Source organism: Lolium perenne, chromosome 6 (genome assembly GCF_019359855.2).
Source record: "Lolium perenne isolate Kyuss_39 chromosome 6, Kyuss_2.0, whole genome shotgun sequence".
Lineage (NCBI taxonomy): Eukaryota > Viridiplantae > Streptophyta > Magnoliopsida > Poales > Poaceae > Lolium > Lolium perenne.
The window spans coordinates 98,637,003-98,660,321 of NC_067249.2; the positions used below are offsets into that span (position 1 = coordinate 98,637,003).

General features: G+C 43.3%; 1 pseudogene; it reads left to right on the plus strand.

Annotated features, from left to right (window-relative positions):
- The first annotated feature begins 13,820 nt into the window (after nucleotides 1–13,820).
- On the plus strand, nucleotides 13,821–21,491 carry LOC127310349 (aspartic proteinase oryzasin-1-like; annotated as a pseudogene).
- Nucleotides 21,492–23,319: the final 1,828 nt, after the last annotated feature.

Below are 23,319 nucleotides of genomic sequence, written 5' to 3' on the forward strand. Positions count from 1 at the left end.
TTTGAGGATGATAGGCGGAAGCAATTCTATGATTAATACCATACTTAGCAAGAGTTTTTCTAAAACCTCCATGAATAAAATGAGAACCTCCATCAGTTATAATATATCTAGGCACTCCAAATCTAGGAAAAATAATGTCTAAAAGCATTCTTAAAGAGGTCTCACCATCAGCACTTTTTGTAGGTATGGCTTCCACCCATTTAGTAACATAATCAACAGCAACAAGTATGTGAGTGTTACCTTCTGAAGACGGAAAAGGTCCCATGAAGTCAAATCCCCAACAATCAAACGGTTCAATAACAAGAGTATAATTCATAGGCATTTCATTACGTCTGGAGATATTACCAACCCTTTGGCATTCATCACAAGATAAAATAAATTTTCTCGCATCTTTGAAGAGAGTTGGCCAATAAAAACCTGATTGTAGAACCTTTTGCGCGGTTCTTTCTCCAGCGTGATGTCCTCCATAAGCACTACCATGACATTTACTCAATATCTCTTGTTGTTCATATTCGGGAACACACCTTCGCATAATACCATCCACTCCTTCTTTATATAAGTGTGGGTCATCCCAGAAATAATGCCTCAAGTCATAAAAGAATTTCCTCCTTTGCTGAGCTGAAAAGGTTGGAGGCAAGTACTTGGAAACAATAAAGTTAGCATAATCAGCATACCAAGGACTGTCTCGCGAGCTCACCTTTATTACAGCCAATTGTTCATTCGGAAAACTATCATTAACAGGAACATGATCATAAGCAATATTTTCCAATCTAGACAAATTATCAGCAACAGGATTATCAGCACCTTTCCTATCTACAATATGTAAATCAAATTCTTGCAAAAGAAGTACCCATCTAATAAGCCTCGGCTTAGCATCTTTCTTTGTCATAAGGTATCTAATTGCAGCATGATCAGTATGAATAGTAACTTTTGAATCAACAATATAAGATCTAAATTTATCACAAGCAAAGACTACAGCTAATAATTCTTTTTCAGTTGTAGCATAATTTCTTTGAGCAGCATCAAGAGTTTTACTAGCATAATGAATAACATTCATTTTTTTATCTACTCGCTGTCCAAGAACAGCGCCTACAGCAAAATCACTAGCATCACACATAATCTCAAAGGGTAAATTCCAATCAGGAGGTTCAACTATAGGAGCAGTTGTTAAGGCTTTCTTTAGAGTTTCAAAAGCTTCCTTACAATCATCATCAAAAACAAATGGTACATCTTTTTGAAGAAGATTAGTAAGAGGTTTTGAAATCTTGGAGAAATCTTTAATAAATCTCCTATAAAACCCAGCATGACCAAGAACACTACGAATACCTTTAACATCTCTAGGATAGGGCATCTTCTCAATTGCTTCAACTTTAGCTCTATCAACTTCAATACCTCTCTCAGAAATTTTATGTCCCAATACAATTCCTTCATTAACCATAAAGTGGCATTTCTCCCAATTAAGAACAAGGTTAGTTTCTTCACATCTCTGCAAAACTTTATCAAGGTTGCGCAAGCAACTATCAAAAGAATTCCCATGGACGGAAAAATCATCCATGAATACCTCTACAATACTCTCACAAAAACCATGAAAAATAGCAGACATGCATCTTTGAAAAGTAGCAGGAGCATTACATAAACCAAAAGGCATACATCTATAAGCATAAGTTCCATAGGGACAAGTGAAAGTGGTTTTCTCTTGATCTTTAGCTTTAACAGCAATTTGTGAAAACCCAGAATAACCATCAAGAAAACAAAAATGAGTATTTTTAGACAATCTTTCTAGCATTTGATCAATAAATGGTAAAGGGTAATGATCTTTCTTAGTAACTTTATTAACTTTTCGAAAATCAATGCACATTCTATACCCTACAACTACTCTTTGAGGGATGAGCTCATCATTATCATTAGGCACAACAGTCATTCCTCCTTTCTTGGGAACGCAATGCACAGGACTAACCCATCTACTATCAGCAATAGGATATATAATACCAGCTTCAAGAAGTCTTAATACCTCATTCCTTACCACTTCCTTCATCTTCAGAATTAGACGACGCTGATGTTCAACAACAGGCTTTGCATCATCTTCCATATTAATAGCATGTTGGCAAATAGAAGGAGAAATCCCTTTCAAATCATCAAGAGTGTAGCCAATAGCTCCTCGGTGCTTCTTCAATATTTCCAATAACCTTTCTTCCTCAATCTCTGAAAGCTTAGAACTAATAATAACAGGATATATTTTCTTATCATCAATATGAGCATATTTAAGATTATCAGGCAAAGGCTTTAATTCAAAAACAGGATCTTCCTTTGGTGGCGGTGTTGTACCCAAATCTTCCACCGGTAAATCATGCTTGAGAATAGGTTGGCGAAGAAAAATTTCCTCAAGCTCATCTCTTTCTTTCCTAAAAACTTCACTCTCGCTATCCTCCAAATATTGCTGCAAAGGATTGTTAGGAACAAGAACAATAGATGCACACTGTTCCATTTTAAAATCATCACTAGGCAAATCAGCTTTATAAGGAGTTTTGGTAAATTTAGAGAAGTTAAACTCATAAGATTCACCAGCAAATTTAGTCAAAATTTTCTCTTTCTTGCAATCTATAATAGCTCCACAAGTATTTAGAAAAGGTCTACCAAAAATAATAGGACAATAATCACTAGCAGCAGAACCAAGTACCAAAAAGTCAGCAGGATATTTAATCTTACCGCATAAAACTTCCACATCTCGAACAATACCAATTGGAGAAATAGTTTCTCTATTAGCCAGCTGAATAACCACATCAATATCTTCAAGTTCACAAGAATCAATTTCATGCATAATCTCCGTGTAAAGCTCATAAGGAATAGCACTAACACTTGCACCAATATCACATAATCCATAATAGCAATGATCACCAATTCTAACAGATAGCATAGGAACACTAGCATGTTTGGGTTTATTAGGATGTGAAACAATATTAGAAGCATCTTCACAGAAAATAATATGACCATCCTCCACATTTTCAGTCACAAGATCTTTAACTATTGCAACAGCAGGTTCAACTTTTATTTGTTCTTCAGGTTCTACAGGTTTCTTTTCACTTTTATGAACCGCACTATTTATAACAGAGTACTCCTTCATTTTAGCAGGGAAAGGAGTTTTTTCAATATAAGCTTCAGGAATAACATGATCAGCAGTTTCAACTACAACGCATTTATTAATAGATGAATCAATTTTATCTTTATACGGTTCATGATACTTATCAAAATTCTTCTTTGGCAATTCATAATGAGAGGCAAAAGCTTTAAAAAGATTTCCAGCAACTTGAGAATCAAGACCATATGTAGCACTCATATTACGAAATTTATCAGTATCCATAAAAGCTTCGATGCATTTATAATCATAAATTATACCTGATTCTCTGTCCTTGTCGTTCTCCCAACCTTCAGTATTTTCTTGGATCCGATCAAGAAGGTCCCTTTTAAACTCTTCTTTGTTGCGTGTAAATGATCCAGAACAAGAAGTATCCAGCAAGGTCTTGTCTTGAAAAGAAAGTCTTGCATAGAAATTATCAATAATAACATTACCAGGAAGCTCATGAATGGGGCATTTGAGCATTAAAGACTTCAATCTCCCCCAAGCTTGGGCAATACTCTCTCCATCATGAGGCCAAAAATTATATATGCGATTCCGATCCTTGTGAATTTCACTTGGAGGATAGAACTTAGAATAAAACCGGGGCACAATATCATTCCATTCAAGAGAGTCCCCATTATCCAGTAATTTATACCAATGCGCCGCTTTACCAGACAGCGATAAAGAGAATAGTTTCTTCCTCACTTCATCCATAGCAATACCTGCACACTTGAATAAACCGCATAATTCATGTAAGAACAATAAATGATCTCCAGGGTGGACAGTTCCATCCTCTTCATAGCGGTTATCCATAACACGTTCAATAATTTTCATAGGTATTTTATATGGTATCACTTCCTCACCTGGCGCCTCATCCACTACCGTTGCAGTAGTAGTAGATTTCCCAAATAAAAATTGAAGAGAAGATCTCTCCATAATGACTTATAGCAGCAGGCAGAAATAAAATCAGCACAAACAGTAAAGGTTTTCCTTACCAATTCCACTTACCAATAGCGCTTCACTCCCCGGCAACGGCGCCAGAAAATAGTCTTGATGACCCACAAGTATAGGGGGTGCATCGTATTATTTTCGATAAGTAAGAATGTCGATCCCAACGAGGAGCAGAAGGTGTTGACAAGCAGTTTCGATGAAGGATTCACTGTAAATGCTCACAGACAAGTATTCAGGGGTTTTTGATGTAACAGTTGAATAAAGTACGAGTAAGTAAAGTGCGAGAGTAACAATTGCAGCGAGTGGCCCAATCCTTTTTAGCACAAAGGACAAGCCGGTTTGTTTACTTATAATGACCAAACGTTCTCGAGGACACACGGGATTTTAGTCTAGTGCTTTCGCTACATACGGCTAAATAATCTTCATTGTTATGATAAGTGTTGTGTGGGTGAACCTATGCTAATGTACCGCCCTTCCTAGGACTAATACATACTTGTGATTATACCCCTTGCAAGCATCCGCAACTACAAGAAAGTAATTAAGAATAAATCTAACCACAGCCTTAAACTCTGAGATCCTGCGATCCCTCCTGCATCGATATACCAACGGGGGTTTAGGTTTCTGTCACTCCGACAACCCTGCAATTGGCAAACGAATACAAGATGCATTCCCCTAGGCCCATAAATGGTGAAGTGTCATGTAGTCGACGTTCACATGACACCACTAGAAGAATAACACCACAACTTAAATATCATACCATTGAATATTACTCAACCATAATTCACTACTAACATTTAGACTTCACCCATGTCCTCAAGAACTAAACGAACTACTCACGAGACATCATATGGAACATGATCAGAGGTGATATGATGATGAATAACAATCTGAACATAAACTTGGTTCAATGGTTTCACTCAATAGCATCAACAACAAGTAGAGATCGCTACCGGGAGAGTTTCCCATATCAAACAATCAAGATCAAACCCAAATTGCTACGGCGGTGACGGTGTCCAGCGGTGGAGACGGCGGTGATGATGGTGGAGATGATGATGATGGTGATGGAGATGATGTCCAGCTCGATGACGGTGACGATGGCGTCGATTTCCCCCTCCCGGAGGGAATTTCCCCGGCGGTTTCCTGCCCGCCGGAGAGCTCTTTTCTCTCTGGTGTTCTCCGCCCCGCAGAGGCGGCTATAACTCTTCGCGAGGTACCCTCTGTGGCTTAGGTTTTTGGGACGAAGGGTTTCGCGAAGAAAAGGAGGCGAAAGGGGCTGTGGGGCCCCCACACCACATGGTGGCGCGGCCAGGCCATGGGCCGCGCCGCCCTATGGTGTGGGCCCACCCTAGGTCCTCCTGGCTCCTCCTTCTGGCTTCCTTCGTCATCTTGAAAAATAGGATTTTTGGTATAATTTCCTTCCACAGTTGATCTTCCGAAATATTGCGTTCTGACGGTGCTTTTTCCAGCAGAATCCTGGCTCCGGTGCTTGATCCTCCAATAATGATGAAACATGCAAAATAGATGAAATAACATAAGTATTGTGTCCCAATATGAAATATATCAATGAATAACAGCAAATTATGATATAAAATAGTGATGCAAATTGGACGTATCAAAGGGGCAGAGTCGGTGGAGTCCCAAGGGGCCCACCCCACATGGCGGCGCGGCAGAAGGTGGGGTCGCGCCGCCCTATGGTGTGGGGGCCCCTTGGCCCCCCTCTGGCCCTTCTCTAGCTCTCTGGGTCCGTCTTGGCAAAATATTGACTTCTGTATTCGTGGGGTCCAATTCCGAGAATATTTACTGTGTAGAATTTCTGAAACCAAAAACAGCAGAAAACAGGAACTGGCGGTTCGGCATCTTGTTAATAGGTTAGTCCCGGAAAATGCATAAAAATAATATAAAGTGTATATAAAACATGTAGCAATTGGTATAATATAAGCATGGAACATCAGAAATTATAGATACGTTGGAGACGTATCAAGCATCCCCAATCTTAGTTCCTACTCGCCCTCGAGTACGTAAACGATAAAAAGAATAATTTCTGAAGCGACATGCTACCAGCATAATCTTGATCAATACTATTGTAAAGCATATGAGATGAATGAAGTGACTCAAAGCAATGGTCTATAGTTTGCTAACAAAAAGATAATGACTAAACAACTGAATCATATAGCAAAAAAAATTCATGAATAGTACTTTCAAGACAAGCATCAAAAAAGTCTTGCATAAGAGTTAACTCATAAAGCAATAGATTTTTAATAAGAGGTTTTGAAGCAACACAAAGGAAGATTTAAGTTTCAGTAATTGCTTTCAACTTTCAACATGTATATCTCATGGATAATTGTCAACACAAATTAATATGATGAGTGCAATAAGCAAGCATGTAAGAATCAATGCACACAGTTGACACAAGTGTTTGCTTATAAGATAGAAAGAAGTAGGTAAACTGACTCAACATAAAGTAAAAGAAAGGCCCTTCGCAGAGGGAAGCAGGGATTAAATCATGTGCTAGAGCTTTTCAAGTTTTGAAATCATAAAGAGAGCATAAAAATAAAGTTTTGAGAGGTTTTTGTTGTTGTCAACGAATGGTAGTGGGCACTCTAACCCCTTGTCAAACGGACTTTCAAAAGGCGGCTCCCATGAAGGACGTTATTTCTACCAGCAAGGTAGATCCTCCCTCTTCTCTTTTGTTTACACATGTATTTTAGTTTTATTTATAGATGACACTCCTCCCAACCTTTTGCTTTCACAAGCCATGGCTAACCGAATCCTCGGGTGCCTTACAACATTTCACATACCATGGAGGAGTGTCTATTGCAAAATTAAGTTGCTTACTAATAAATTAGGGCAAAACATGTGAAGAGAATTATTAATGAAAGTTAATTAATTGGGGCTGGGACGAGTTCTCGCCTCTTGAACCAAGATTGAGCGTACAACCACACGAGGCCCTATTATGGCACCCTCTCGACTCACTAACTTTCCTATTAGATTCCATGAGTCACATAGTTTGCGCGTTACCTGGTCATATGCATTGCATTTTGCTTGGGGTTAAAGGTACATAACAGGCAGGTAAGCGTGGTCGTGGTGGCTGGGGGTTGCGGCCTCTGGGGAAACCCACCTCGGCTCACATCGTTAAGGACCGACTTCGGGACTTGATCCGTTACAGCGGAACAATCCTTAGCGCGTGACTCATGGTCTCGGTGACAGCAAGGTAAACGTCGTGGTCAGCCACCCTCTGCCGACTTTCCAAAGAAGAGAGCTTATGATATGGCATTAAGAGTCGGCTGGCACGTGTGGGTAAAGTTGTGCACCCCTGCAGGGTTATGAATCTTTTCGAAAAGCCGTGTCCACGGTTACGGATGACTTGGGAATGGATTCTGTGATCATAGACAACTTTAACCTGATCGTAAAACTTGGCAACCAATGTGTGTTTACGGATACCTTCTTCGGGTGTTGAGGGGGTGATCCGAGGATAGTGGTTCGAGCTGATGAAGATTGGTGGATACAATATGTTGATCAATAGAGATAGAGATGTCGCTCTCTTATCCCCTTTCAAAGGTTCTGAGTAGTCGAGCTTCTTCTCCCTCTTGTTTATTAAAGGAAAACTGGCTTTACGCAAAAGAAGCTCCACAGAAAGCCTGCATACCCGCTTTGCTAAAAGGTTGTACTAAGTCTTGCTAAGTCCATGTACTCAGCTTTGCATGCTTTTGTTTCAGAAGAAGTCTCTCCAACAGATGGTGGTTTCCGAGTAGACATCGACGAGTAGCTTGGGGTTCCCAAGTGGCAGCCTGGAATCTATGGGCTGGGATGTCGCCATTATGCTCCTGGCCTGTTAGGACTTTTTCTATCTTGCTATGTCTAATAGCATAACTTCGCTTCCGTTGATTGATGTATGTCAGGTCAGTGACCTCTGCTTGTAATACTTTGTTTCTTCACTCAGTTATGAGCTTGTATTACTTCTTGAGTCGTAGAGTCACTGTTGTGTTACCGATTCTCTCACTGTAGTCTCTCGAGCTCTATGTTAGGCTTATGTCAGACGAAGATCTGGTATTTGTCTAACCCTAATCCCGGGGGTGCCACAACCTTCATCAGAGGAATACTCCTCACGAATGATGAATTCTTTAGGCTTCTTGGTGAAGGAGACCTTGGTGTCACCAGGCTTGGAGGAGAACTTGGAGAATCCCTTGGAGAAGGTTTTAGACATGTCCTTGCGGACGAGCCTCCCACCATTGTCTTCCCTCTTCTCAAAGGGACATTCCACGAAGAAGTGACTTCTATCGCCGCAATTGTAGCAAGTCCTCCCCGTTTACCCTTCCCTTGGGCTCTTGAAAAAACTTCTTCGAGAGTCACGAGGTGAGGTGAGTATCTTGAGCTTCCTCTTGGCCTTGAGCTTCTAGTATTGTTCCCATCCCATAAGTTCTTGGCGGAGAGCGGCATGTACTCATGGTAGTTGGTATTGAGATCATCTGGACCCGACTCAATGGGATCCTCATCACTTTCACTTGCTTCATGCTCCTTGATCCTCAACGCGAGGTTGGGCTTGCAGACATTGTGAGCACAGGCAACGAGATCCTCCGCATTCTTATTTGATATATACAAATAAATGACTTTGCTAAGGACCTCATCGGATGTCATGGAGCAGATGGCCGTCAACTTGACTTCCTCATAAGGTAGGAGAGCGTTGTAGAATTTTCTCTTGATCCAATGTCATCCACAAAACTCGCTCCAAGATCTTGCATTTGCACGGCAAGAGCGATGAGGTGATGGTACATCTCTTCGGGAGATTCTCCTTCAATCATTAAGAAGTTGTCGGCCATGTTGTTGACTTCATCGAAATGAGAGCTTTGGATGCTCTCATTTCCGAGGAAGAGCTTGTCAAGTTTGTCCCATGCTTCTTTGGCGGTCTTGAGGTAACGGATGTGAGCGTGGTCCTTGGGTGTGACGACCATGTGGATCATGTGGATAGCGGTGGCGTTGAGTTGGTCATCCACCACATCCCTTCTTGTCAAGATTCTTGGATCTTGTGGTGAGTAACCTTCCTCAATGATGCGCCATAGCTCGGTGGAAGCGCTGCGCACATGAGAACACATTAAGAATTGCCAATTTTCAAAACTATTAGATTCAAGTAGCGGTGGTGCACCATGAGACACTATATGAGGCATAGCAATTGGAACATTTATGGCGTAATCACTTGGTGGTGGCACTGCATGATTACCCCCTAAACGTCCCTCAACCGGTGGATCTTCCTTCCCTTTTTATGAAGTGCTGATTTCCCCATGCTCCTCCTCTTGAGGGACTTTGGCCTTTGAGGGGACAAAGTCAACAAGAAGGAATTGATTAACTTCGACACTTGCCTTAGGATCTATGGCGGGGTTTGGTTTTGGAGCAACCAACTCCACCAACATTGCTTTCATTTGGCTTAAGATGGATGACTCCAATTTCTTGAGGTCATCCAATGTACCCGTTGTGGTAGAGGTGTTTGTTGGAGGACGTGGTTGCCCACCAGGAAGGGTCACATCCCCAAGCACCTCTTGTTTGGCCATTTCTTAGGCGGTAAAGCCCGAGCAACAAAACCTTGCTCTGATACCACTTGAACGGATTGGTGGCGCGACTAGAGGGGGGTGAATGGTTGCTACTCAATTTTTATGTCTTTTCAGTTTTAAGCGCGATGCGGAAGTAAAGGTGGCAACTTTAGCAACTGCGGTGAACCTAGTGTGACGCTATGCGATGCAAAAAGTAAAGGAGCCAACAAACGGGTAAAGAGAGAGGGAGCGGGACAACCGGGGTAGCGGAGAGGAGGCGCGAAGTGTTTCCCCGCAGTTCCTCCCACAAAATGGAGTACGCATGTGTTGAGGAGGTGTGGACCACAAAGGTCCAATGGCCACACAGCCTCACCTTCTTCCTCGAGAAAACCCCATGAAGGAGCTTTCCTTTCTCCACTAACAATCCAGTCGAGGCGGCGGTTCCTTCACAAGGTTGGGCGAGCTCCACAACACCGGAGGCTCCCAATAACCTATGGGGATTGCACAACTCCAAGCTAGCCTCCATAGGAGCTCATCTCCAACAAATCTTACAATAGGAACCCTAACAACAAGATCCACTAAGGACTAGGTGGTGTTGGTGGAACTATAGATCGGGGTCTCCTCCACCAATCCTCAAAGTTTGGGCATGATTGGTTGGATGGGGAGGGAGATCCTCAAGGTTTTGAGCTCAACAACAATGGAGGAGAGAGAGAAGACTTGGGTCAATCTGGGGAAGAAGGCCCCCTTTTATAGGGGCCTCCGAATCCAACCGTTACACCTAGTTCCCGCATGACCGGTACTACCGCTCTGGGTCAGGGAACAGCCTGCAGTGCTGACACGTGGGGCTCAACCTGTACTACCGCTGCATGTACCGGCAAGGTCTCTAGGAGCCCCGGACTCCTGCCCGGTACCATTGTGGTACCAAGGCGGAAGTTCTGCGCGTTGGCATGACTGGTACCAAACCGGTACCTGGTCGGAAGTACCGCTTGGAGCGGTACTACTGGTCAAGGTACCGGTAGGCCTACTTCAAGATTTTCCCTCGTGCGATGGCAGCAGCGGTACTTGTGACCGGTACCAATAGCTATAGCGGTACAACCGCTTTTGGTACCGGTACTACCGGGCATGCTGTAATTGGTTTCTTCTCTTTTCCTCCCCAACCATGTCGCCTCGCGAAAATCTATCAACTACTCTTGAGTCTTCTGATCCTGAGGTGTTCAGCGAGGGCATCGTTCACCTACAAATCTTTCAAAGCAACTATGCACACGGTGAAATTCATTCGAGTGTTGTTATCAAACACACAAAACACTATGGAGAGATCTTGCTCTTTCAACCAGGTTATTTCGGTTATCTTAGTTTTGGCCTTAGATTTAAGCCGGTTGACCCTTACCTTGGTCTACACTTAGCTTATCATCATGCCGTATTCCAGCGTAGCCCGGTTATCCGGCATAATAATCTTATGCCGGCTAATTACACCCAATCTTAACCTACTAGGGGTTATCCCCCCGACAAAATAAACTAATGTTCCTGTAACTGTACTCGTTTAACTGTGATCTATGTATGCGTGTAATAATTCTAGTTTAATGTACATATTATATGCTTGTAATTATTAATGTTACTTTCGTGGCTTCGGTTTCTGCAAGCAAGTCCCTTGAGCCATTTTATATCATGTACGAATGTACGATGCTTATTCCTGGATCTCTAATTTATCACAGCAGGCTGATATCCTTTATATGATGGATCGTGGGCACGCCGTGTCATATACTAAACTGGCAAACTGGGCCGAATATAATCCAGTCGTGAACATATAAATGTTTCATGTCATAAAGGGCCGTGTCATATTTTTAACTGGGCCGAACTAGAAATCCAGCCCAGCTATAAGCAGGCCTCGTGTTGCGGGCTTCGAACGGGCCTATTTTTAACTGGGCCGAACTAGAAATTCAGCCCAGCTATAAGCAGGCCTCGCGTCGCGGGCTTCGAACACGTGGATATTTCTTATTTGCCCACCTAGTGGAAAGCGCAATGTCAGTACTGACACGTGTCAGTCACGGGGATGTCCACGTGCCATTGGAAATAAAATATGTCATTCTATAAATTGACACGTGTTGAAATCCTATTGGTCCTCTTGCCCTATTACCATTTGTCCACAAATTGAGATGCTATTGGATAACGTGTAATTATTCCATTTGTCCACGTGGCATGCTTCAATTGGTAAGCATGTCGTCATCAGACCGACACGTGTTGGCTTCGTAATGCGCCACGTTACCCATCCCACGGCGATACTAATGTCAGGCTAGACGACAAAGCTTAATTAGAGTTGACCAAACTGACAGCTTAATGATTAGTCTAATAAGTAAATCATTGTGTCGAGATGGTAACCATTGGCCTGACACACCTGACACGGTGGTCGCCGATGAGGGTAACCGGCGCATGACGGTTATTTGCGTCACAATGACTTGGGTCGGGCGGGCTCTGGGCCAGCACAAATCTATCATGGATCTGTGACAGCCAAATCTAACAGTCAGCCTAGCCATCTGTGACGCGAGGTTCGCCACGGCATTCCAAACCGTCAGTATGAGGTCTCCGTGATGGTTTTGGCACATTCGCTGATGAACTAAAATTATTATGGACTTGTGAGTTGTTTGTAGTGCGTGCATGTGGCAATATCCACACAGCTGACCAGAACGAGGGTGCCCCCGGCCAGGGAAAGGCCGACCTCCACGACCAGGTGGCGTGGGCAAGAGCGGAGGAGCCCCGATGGGAGTTGGCACTGGTGTAGTAGGACCTCGAGTCGCAAGGACAGAGGGGACCCCAAGCAGACCAGCACCACGCAAACGAGTCTCCTCAGCCCAGAGCTCAGTCAACACCTCTAAGATAGGAACACGGCCCCGAGTAAACATCTCAGAATGGTGTAGTACACCAATGGCTAATTTGACCCAACAACCATTTATATCGATTCGCTCCTTTCCTTTCATCTCTTGCCTTGTTTGTATTCTATTTAAGTCTTTCCTTGCATGGTGTAGTACACCAACAGGTAATTTGAGCCAATAGCCATATAGACCGGTTTGCGCCATTCCTTTTATCTCTTGCCTTGTTTGTCTTTTCTTTAAATTTATCCTTGTATGATGTGGTACAAGAATGGCTAGTTTTACGAAACAACCATATAGAGCTGTTGGCTCATTTCATTTTATCTCTTGCCTTCTTTGTATTCTCTTTATGTCTTTCTTTGTATTGTGTAGTATGTTTCACCTAACAACCATATAGAGCGTTGGATCCATTTTTTATCGCTTGCCTTGTTTGTCTTCTTTTTAAATCTTTCCTTCTGTGGTGTAGTACAACAATGGATAGTTTGACCTAACAACCATATAGAGCGGCTGGCTCCTTTTCTTTTATATCTTGCCTAGTTTGTATTCTCTCTAAGTCTTTCCTTGTATGTGTTTCAAATGGGGCTTTTTTTACCTCATATTTAATATGCAACTGAGATAAGATAGAGATCATCGATTCCGCCAACAGCTGGATGTTTCCTCTTTTGCAACCATGCATGAGCACAAAAAACTGGCTTGTTATAATGGTGTCATCTTCCATTTCTTCTCATGCTTCGCGATTAACAAGCCGTGTTGCACACTAGTTATTCACCACCGACAAGCAATCTATTTTTGCCTCTTCAGGCAATCGTACATGACCACCGGAGACACTAGCTTGCAACAACTTTGTGATCCCACGGTGAACCCAACAAAATCCACCGCGTGACATGATCACCCCATCCTAATCTGACGGCTCATAGAAGGGCATTGGATGATCCAATGGTGGAATGATCATGTAGCTTTGCAATGTCCACCGGACAAAGTTTATAAATTGACCCAAGATGATGCAACGTTGCACACTTCGCAAGTTCACCGGGCACTCTGCTCCTTCCCTACCACTGTTGTTTGGTGAGTTCTCTCTCTCTTCCCCAGGTAGAATACTTTAGAAAAACTTATCATCTATGAACTGCAATCTAGCATATCTCTTGTTTGTGTGTTTTCTGAACCCCTAATAAGTTTCAACCGGTTTTCGATTTGATGGTGATCAGATCGAGCCAATGTTTTATTTTGATTTTGGTCTACTTCCATGGCTCACCGATTTTATCATGTTTCATCTTATTATTAGTACTCTGTGATCTGATTTTTCAAAAAAAAAATCTTGTAATTGCGATGGAGAATTTCTCTCCTAAATTTGCAGCTCATAGCGCAGCCATGGGAACCGGCCACGTCACGCTCCAACACCTACTCATCCTTTCCGCCATGCTCCTCCTCGGCACGCCCGTGGAGGGCCTGGTCCGCATCGCGCTGAAGAAGCTACCGGTCGGCCAGAACCTCCTCGTCACTGGAGAGGACGCTCAGACCTTCCTCGCGCAGCACCACGGCCTCGTCCATAACGAGGAGCCGCAGCTACTGCCAAAGAGAGATATCGTAATACTGAAGAACTACCAAAACGCTCAGTACTCGGTGAGGTCGGCATCGGAATGCCGCCACAGAACTGCACCGTCATCTTCGACACAGGCAGCTCCAACCTCTGGGTGCCCTCCTCCGAGTGCTACTCTTCGGTATGTGCCCTAATCTCTTCAAGTCTTTAACAGTTTGGTTATTATTTATGATAGCACTACTATGGGGTGTATGTTTTGGGAACTTTTGTTGCAGACTGCATACCACTTGCACAAGAGTTACAAAGCCAGCCGGTCAAGGAGAAAGGTTTGTTAATCTAACATATTGTCCATGCACATGTAGTAAATAGCTTATAGGGAAGAAAATACATCTAAATACATATTAAAATTTATCAAAATTTAGATGTATCTAGATGTTATTTAGTGTCTAGATACATCTAAATTTACATAAACCTCAGAAATCTATTTATAGACGGGGAAAGTACTAACGAGCTGATGCACCACTAAGGTATACTGTCGCGGATCTTTGGGCCAAAATATTGCTAACGTCTTATATAGTGGTACACCGCTAATAAACAGGTTACTAGCAAAAGTGCCCGTGCGTTGCACCGGGTTAAGCTAAAACTCGAACGCTCCAATGAATCATCCGTGATGGCATTTCTCCTATATGTCATCATCAACCAAGGTTGTCACATTTTCTCCTATTCATTACGAACATGTTTAATCCTAATAAGATGAGCTTGAGAAACTCTCGCTGCACCGAACTTTTATACCATACATGGTTGTCCCCACCACCCCTATGTAATTTAAACTTATTGCATGATCCATTCCACATTGTAATTCTGTGGACTTGTTATGATGGTTTGCAACACCCATGTCCCATTTACACTTGGTGTTGTCAAACAAAGGTCGCCGATTAAAAAGGCGATAGATCTAGAGTTTCAAAATTGGAAACTTTAGAAACATCATCACTACATTTCAGCTCAATGCCGTTTGACCGGCCTAACCAAATTAGCGTGTGCTGCCACAATTTTTTTATATCTTATCTTTAACCCTCCACCAATAGGGATACAGGAACTCCGACATAATGACAACAGGGATTATGTGTTTTGATTTCTTTTAAATCATCGTCTTTTGTCAACTTGTGATTTGCATAATTAAAACATATTTTGAAGTGAGGCTTGTGCTACCATAGACCCCCAAACCTCAAAACAGTGTAAAACCCCCGAAGGGATATACAATGAAACAGAGCGCAATAATATGTTAAATAAATAAAACATCAATGAAGAAATGAATTAGAGCAGAAACCTGGGTATCTAGGTTCTTCCAAAAAGTATCAAATTGGACCAAAATTTGTAGGCTGTATTATGTTTTTTCCAACCAATGACAATATGAATTATTGCAAGAAAACAGAAAAATGAGCAAATGCATGTTCAAGAATTCATACTGGAGTTCCCTTCACAGGGGAAAAAAATAGAGTATTAGCAAATCTATTATGGCCCAATTATAATAATAGAACCTTTTGAACTCCATGATGGTTTCAGTAATTTTTTTGGAGGAGGCATGATTTGTCGCAAACCTGTCTGCAAGTAAAGTTTAATATATTTAATCAAGCAATCAACGTCCTACCAGATTTTCTCCTCATGTGTTCCGTCCATTAACTTATCCCTGTCCTGCGAATGAAAATACCTTCAACAATAGTGCGTGTCCATAGTCTGCCGTCGAGAGCAGATTTTTCAGATAGTCTTCTGTTTGATCAAGGATGGCGCTGGAGCTTGTCCCGTCTCAATGATGTCTCAAGCCTTTCCATGCCCAACCGGTTGGATCGTTCCTAGGGGTATGTATATTGCCAAGACGACGGCGACTGCCCGGGTCCGCCAAATTTCATGAAGATCAAGAAGACGATGGATGAGCTGAAACATGATCTCTGGCTATTCAGCAAATCTCCGAAGATCTCTTCTGCTGCTCTGCACCACCGCGGCAACGCAGGACACGCAGGCAGCAAGCATGGCCAAGCAGCTCCGCGCAGCTTTCCGTCACGGCCGTACCACCGACGGTTGATGGAGGGTCGATTCATGCATGAGCCTGCGCCGTCGGACGCTGTGGAGGCCCAGCGGCGTATGCACGAGAGTGCACCACTGCCGGCCAGTCGCGTGCCGTTCATCGCGCTCAACACGCAGACACCACCAGCTACGTCGGCTTCCAGGACAACAAGCGCCAGCCTTAACGTCGAAAAGCTAGCACCGCTGTCCGTCTCGCCGGTGCTCATGTTAGCAAAGCATATATCTTCCCTCTTTAACCTTCTCCTTCTCAATGAATAGACAAGCAGGGATCCGCTCCGGTGACCTCGTGATGCGCTTCAACACCGGCGATGATGATGACCGTGCCGTGGAGTCCTTCATCTGCTGTTATGTCGATCAAGACCTTCCAGAACCAGGCCAACGACAGACACTGCAGTCATTGCGCCGGTGGACTCTGCCTTGGCACCATCGACAGCAGCACGTTGTCCAACCTCACCACCGAGGAGCTCTGGTCAGTCATGCTACAGCACGCCACGTCGAAGTACTAAACGCTCATGGCCTTCTCTGTGTTGTCGGCAGCTAGCCGACGCCGGCCATAGATCGATTGGTTGGTCTAGGAATTCGGCAGTTGATCTGGTTTTTGGGTCCATGGTCTCAAGTACTGGTTTGTCTCTGTTTCTTTCCTTGAACCAGGCGGGTCGCGTCGTTATATGCAGAACTCAGGCCCGCGCACCTTCTTGTTGATGTTGCCGGCTTGATGGTCACCCCTTTGGTCGTGGCGTGCAGTGCATCTTGCTGCTCGTCACCGCTCTGAGCTGTATCGATCTATCACTGCAGCCTTTAACTAAAGGCTATCAAGCAGCCATGGTCAACCTTTGTCCATGTCATGTGGAGGGCCTGCTCGTCGAAGCACTTGATGCCATAGATCGATGTGCTATTTTAACCGCCACTCCCTCTGCTTCTCGTGTCCGCCGCCCCTCGGCTACTCGCCATGGCTGCCGCCGCCGTCGTCGCTTCACATGCCCGCAGAGACGGAAAAAAGCGAATGTAAGGGTCGGGCTCGGCGACGGAGACCTCTTCTTCGCCTCAGGCGCAGCAGCGTTGAATCGTATGGAGAGGAGAAGTGGGCAGTTACGACGGGATTTTCAGATCGAACCTAGGTCGCGCAGGCTTGTTTTGCTTTGCCTCAGGTTCGGTTTATATATAGAACGGAACGGATCTGGTGCGAGTAGTCCTGTACTCCTGGTCCGGCGAAGATTCAGATTATGGAGTCCCGAGGAAGCACGGGAGACCGCAGCTGCGGGCCGGGGCGATGGGTGAAGAAAATAGAACCAAACCGATACGGTGGCAATTGCATGTATTATGCGGTTTGGTGGGAGGGCAAAACGGTCCAAAAAAAAGCGTTGACGAAACTTTTTGGCAGAAACCTTAGCTCCTTTATTATTAGGTATAGATAGATTGGTGGCATACTAGCCAAATAGCACGCCACCAAATATGGACATGTTCTCAACTGCTGGTGGTCGTGTGAGACAGTATCACACGCATTCCACCAAACGCACCGCACCACTAACCCCGGACCACCTCCCTCCTCATGCCCTGCTCCTACAACAAAGGGTGGACCTAGCATCCCTCTTGCCCGTGCAGCCGCCCGGGCTTCCTGCCAGCCGGCATGCTTATTTTTCCCCTACTTTATATCTATTTGATACAAAATTAGCACACTAAGCCTATTTTGGCCAGACTTCAAAATTTTCCTGGGTCCGCTTATGCCTACGACCTACAACCTGTCTCCATGCCTACCGCTCGAATCTGCCATCGGCGGTGAAGGAGTCCTCATCTCTAACGTCCTCGATAGCCTATTTTCCTACTGGTCATGTATGCACTATGAGATGATGATATCCTAACATAATGTCCACGTATTTTCTTCACCTAGGCATTAATCAGATGGTTTAGATTAAACTCTAGTAACCAGGAAAATGATATTTTCCATGAATATAATATTTCATTTCCAATCTTGGCAGGAAAAAGGGTATCAATTCACTACAAAACTGGTGCAATTGCTGGTTATATTAGCCAAGACAATGTGCAAGTTGGTGGTCTAGTTGTGAAAAATCAGGTTTACGCGCTGCACCAGAAGGACACATTTATATTATGCAATGTGATGTGCATCCTATTTCAGATTATACTAATTTTATTATGCTGCCCTATTAGAATTTTATTGAAGCTTCGTTGGAACCAAGTATTACTTTCATGCTTGGAAAATTTGAAGGCATTGTTGGTCTTGGGTTTAAAGAAATGTCATTCAGGGGTGCCGAACCTGTTTGGTGAGAAATGTTGCCTGACTGAATTTGTCTGTTTTTCCTATTTATTAACACTATCAACACTAGACTTGACTATTTTAATTTATGTGTATTGTTTTATGTACTATATTAATATCTAAATGGTGCACTGTGGGTTCTTCTAATTTACTGGCATATCGTATCACCAAATGTGTATCATATAACAAGATTTCTTATCGCTGACATCACAAGCGAAATTATAGGTATAACATGGTTAGCCAAGGTCTGGTTGGTAGCCCCGTTTTCTCATTCTGGTTCAATCGACATGCTGGTCAAGTGAAGGGAGGAGAAATAGTTTTTGGAGGAGTTGATCCTAATCATTACAAGGGAAGCCATACTTATGTCCCTGTTACTAAGAAGGGATACTGGAAGGTGAAACCATTTCGTTTAGTTGAGTAATCTTGAAATTCAAAATGGAATAACTAGTTTGTGCTCATAAATTTTGCCCCACTTGCTTCAGTTTGACATGGGCGACGTCTTGATTGGAGGAAACTCCACAGGTACTAACATGTCATTTTGTCATGATAAATCATACACAGTATATGCTCGTATATAAATACAAAATGTTTTTTAATCATTTTCTTATACCCCTATTTCTATTAGGATTATGTAAATCTGGTTGTGCAGCAATAGTAGACTCGGGAACTTCATTTCTTACTGGCCCCACGGTATGTGTTTGAGATCTATTCATGTTTATTCCCATAAGTAAGGAAAGGGGCTTTACTTAATGCATCTAACCTTGATTTATCGATAAAACCTCACAATCAACATTTCTAGTAACCTAAACGAGACATTCCTTCGCTATTTAGGCCATAACCCATATGCTTTTGCCTTGAGTTTTACCTTTTAGTGGAGGAAATGTCCATTGTGAAGATAAAATGTATGGTTAGATCCATTGTAGATGTTTCTTTTGATTGAATTATGGTAGTTACAGTTGAAGGAAAAGCTCAATAGAAAACTGTAAATATATAATTTTTGCAATTACCATCTCCTTAGAAGCAAAACTAGTAATATTACATAATGTGAAGATCATCAAAATAAAACCTAATAGACCAGCATGACACGTTTTGAAGCATATTAGATATAACATCTTTGTCGATAGATCATAGAGTCATCTCCGGTGGGTTCATTTTCCATTCGTTTCCTTTAGTCTCTATGTGTTTGCTGAATCAGTACTGAAATATATACATGCGATAATTACGGAAATATATTGGAGAATTGGTATACCTAGGAGAGTGAGCAAAGCGTGCAAGAATGTTGTTTCAAAGTTTGGTCGGCAGATCCTGGATTTGCTGCTAAAGCGGGTTTGCTCATTTCCAAAAGTTGCTTTCTAGCTTGATCAGTCATGCATAAGGCTTGTAAACTCTTCTTTTCCGGGACTATAATGCAGATATTGCCAAGAAGGATATGTGACATACTTCATTTATGTTTCTTTGTTGGACCTCATGGTGTAAGGTAAGAGTTGAGTCTCACTTGTACCTGTTGTAGTTATGGATATTCTGCACAATATATATGCTGTGAAATATGCATTAAAACATGAAACATAGATATTGTGCAAGTAAGAGGATAATTAGTGTGTGGGCAATTATATTGTATATACTATGTATTCATTAATACATATGATATGAATTCATTAATACATATGATTTATATGTCAGAATATTGCTCGCGCATTCTGTTTACAACACTTTGAAAATACCTTCATTTGTTATGTCTCTTATTTACAACCGCATACAGGGCGACGTATACAACATACATCGGCAGAGCCATGACAACAATCTTGTGTAGTCATTTCCAAGGCGTGTAGTTAAATATATGTATTTATACCCTGAGGATAATTTATGCAGTAGTGTTAATTGCCATATTTCTCAACGTACTTTGATTTGCTTGGAATAATTTTCCCTAGCCGGCATTGAAGGAATTTAGAATTCAATAGATGAAGAGTGGAAGTACATACAGAAGTAGGTTTGGTCTCCTTTTGACCATTCACATTGTATTCCTTATGTCCCAATGGTTGACATTGTTACGTTCCTTCCTATGTACATAGTGATGACAACGTCGGCATTAAAAGTTTAGAAGATGAAGTTAGGACATCAAATGGTTTTATTGTGTGCAAAGCTTGTGAATGGATTGTTCAATGGGCGGTGAAGCATGTTGCAGATAATCAGACTGAGGATTCTATATTGCATACCATTAACGAGGCATGTTTCCTACCTTGTAATACCAATGGAAGAATCACACTGTAACACACAGTTGAACCAGAAACAAAATCTAACTTATTCAACTTTGCAGATATGTGACCATATTCCTATCCCTGCGGGAGAATCATTCGTGGATTGTGGAGAACTTAAATTCATGCCTGACGTCGCCTTCTCCATCGGGACCAAACAGTTTGTGCTCAAACCCGAACAAGTATTGCTTCTTGTCCCTAGTTATTACCTCCCGTATTTTATGCGTGTCCAGATTATCTATCAGTTTTAGCAAGTATCATTTTTTTATTAAGATTCCATATGTTGTTCCCGCAGATTTTTTGAATATTCGGTCCTTACTATATCAGTTATCAATTATAAAATCTTACGTGCATATATAATTGAAGAGCCACACAAGCTTTATTACCGGTTAGTGCTGATTTGGTTTGACTTGTGATTTCTGTTGTCCAGTACATAGTTAAGATTGGTGAGGGTGATGATACCCGGTGCATGAGTGGATTCTCAGCTATGGACGCTCCTCTTTCCGGTGGCCCTCTCTGGTAAAGTTATACACGTGTTATGATCTCACAGCTTTCTTGGAATCAATATAAAAGTTGTTTGTGATACCTCTTCTTCAGAAATAAATACTATGTTTGTTAGTTTCAGAGTTTTAGGAATTATTAGGCGTTAAAAAGAAAAGAAAAAAGAGCAAGATGTTTGCATCTTCAAAACTGAAAGCAAACCCTCCATGAACTTGCTGTCCTCGGTTCTGACAATGAGAAATTGGTGTCGCAGGATCTTGGGTGATATATTCATGGAAGCCTATCACACGGTCTTTGACTATGGAAATATGAAGATTGGGTTCGCCGAGACAACATAGGTGTTGTTCATGAGCTCTTCCTGCCGGTCTGATGTCCGATCATCAAAAAAGCATGATTGTGCATATTTGCGTGCTACTAATAATGCCAGTGTGGTCCAAGATAATAAACTTGTACATTATCATATGCCAAAGACACTGCTGCAATGCAAGCAGACTTTCATCATAAACTTTGCCACATGATAGCTATCTTGTGATTCCGAATCATCTCGAGGAGGAGGCTTGCTCCAGTACAACCCCCTCCTCAAACTCAACAAAACCGAACCGGTATTATTTAAGCCCATATCCAAGCCCAAATCCAAAACTCAGTATTCCCACGTATAGGCATACAGTCGTCGCAAGACAGTCCGGCGGGCACCGCAAGACAGTCCGGCGCCGCAAGACAGTCCGGCGCGAACACCACAAGACAGTCCGGCGCCGCAAGACAGTCCAACGCAAGCACTGCAAGACAATCCGGTTAGTCTCGTTCCCAACGCGACGGACAGTCCGGCCGAATTGCACCAGACTGTCCGGGACGGACTATCCGGCAGTTCGTCGCGCCGTCACGCCGCCGTCTAGCCTGCACGCCGCCCCAACCATACCGGTACGGACCTAAGAGACATTGCCGAGACTCGTGTCGTCCAGCTTCACCTCACAGTGCCTCGTGGCTGCCTATCACCACCTTGTTGCTCCTCCCGCCCGGCGGCCACGACCGCCACCGCACTGACGAATCGCCACCAATAATCCACGTACATACATAATTATATACATACGTTCGGCATACAATTTAGTTGGATCATACGGGTTTTGTACAGGGCTACGTATACCCATTTAGTATTAAACGAAGGGGTATCAAGCGATCTCAGCCGTCCTTGTATTTAAGTTTGCTTTGAGTTTAGGGGAGGGGGTTGTACCGGAGCAAACGCCCTCGAGGAGAGCTTAACTCACACATGTAAAACACACGCGCACATTCTTACTCTGTGATGGCGTGCTGCTGATCACTTAAACGAATTGGCTAGTTGCCGCCATTGCTGCCCGCTACTCGGGCCAATGCCTTGCCAAGCAGCTTGAGCTTCCCGCTCTGCGACGTTAGAATGACGGTGCTGGACGGCGGCGCCTCGGCGAAGATGACGTCGTAGCCGTTCCCGTAGGATTCCATGCCGTCGGCCATGAGCTGCCAAAAGAGGCCCGCCCACGGCCAGCCCGCCCGTCCGCGTCGACTGGTAGATCTTGGTGTACACCGTGCCGAACTGGGCGTCCCGCTGCGCACTGGTGAACCCAGAGTCTCTGCGTGCGACTTGCCGAACTCGTGGATCAGCAGCGGCTTCCGCCTGCACATCAACGTAACTTGGTCCAGGTATACTTGCTCCTCGTGTCTTCCGCCTGGGTGCGCTGTTCCGCAGACACGAAGGAATGGCCCGGCGTCGAAAGAAGGACACTGTTATGTTAAGCATGTATCATCTAATCGAACCACACCTAATCTATCGATCAATCAGCCCCGCGTTCCAGCAGCAGGTCAACCATTTTGTTTCACCGCTCGATTTTTTTCCTGAGTCGCGACAGTCGTCCTCCATCTACATGCACGTGCACATATCGCAAGATCGATCGATCCTTCTATTGTTCTCTCTTCAACTTAATTAGCTACTGCTAGTGAATATTACAACATCAGGTCCCAACGAGTTTATTCACCAAGGAGCACGTTATTAACTACTAGTATTACGGGAAATCAATCCTACGCCAGCTTGGTCGTCGGCTCGTCGCACACTTACGTCTCCACGCCACGAGAAAATTAAGGGAGGAGCTTGATCTTCTTCTTATCTCTCTCTTCTTCACGTACACGCGTCTTCGCTTTAGTTTCTGAGCGAACTCGTTCCAACAATACAATCGATGAGCTAAATAATCAATCAAA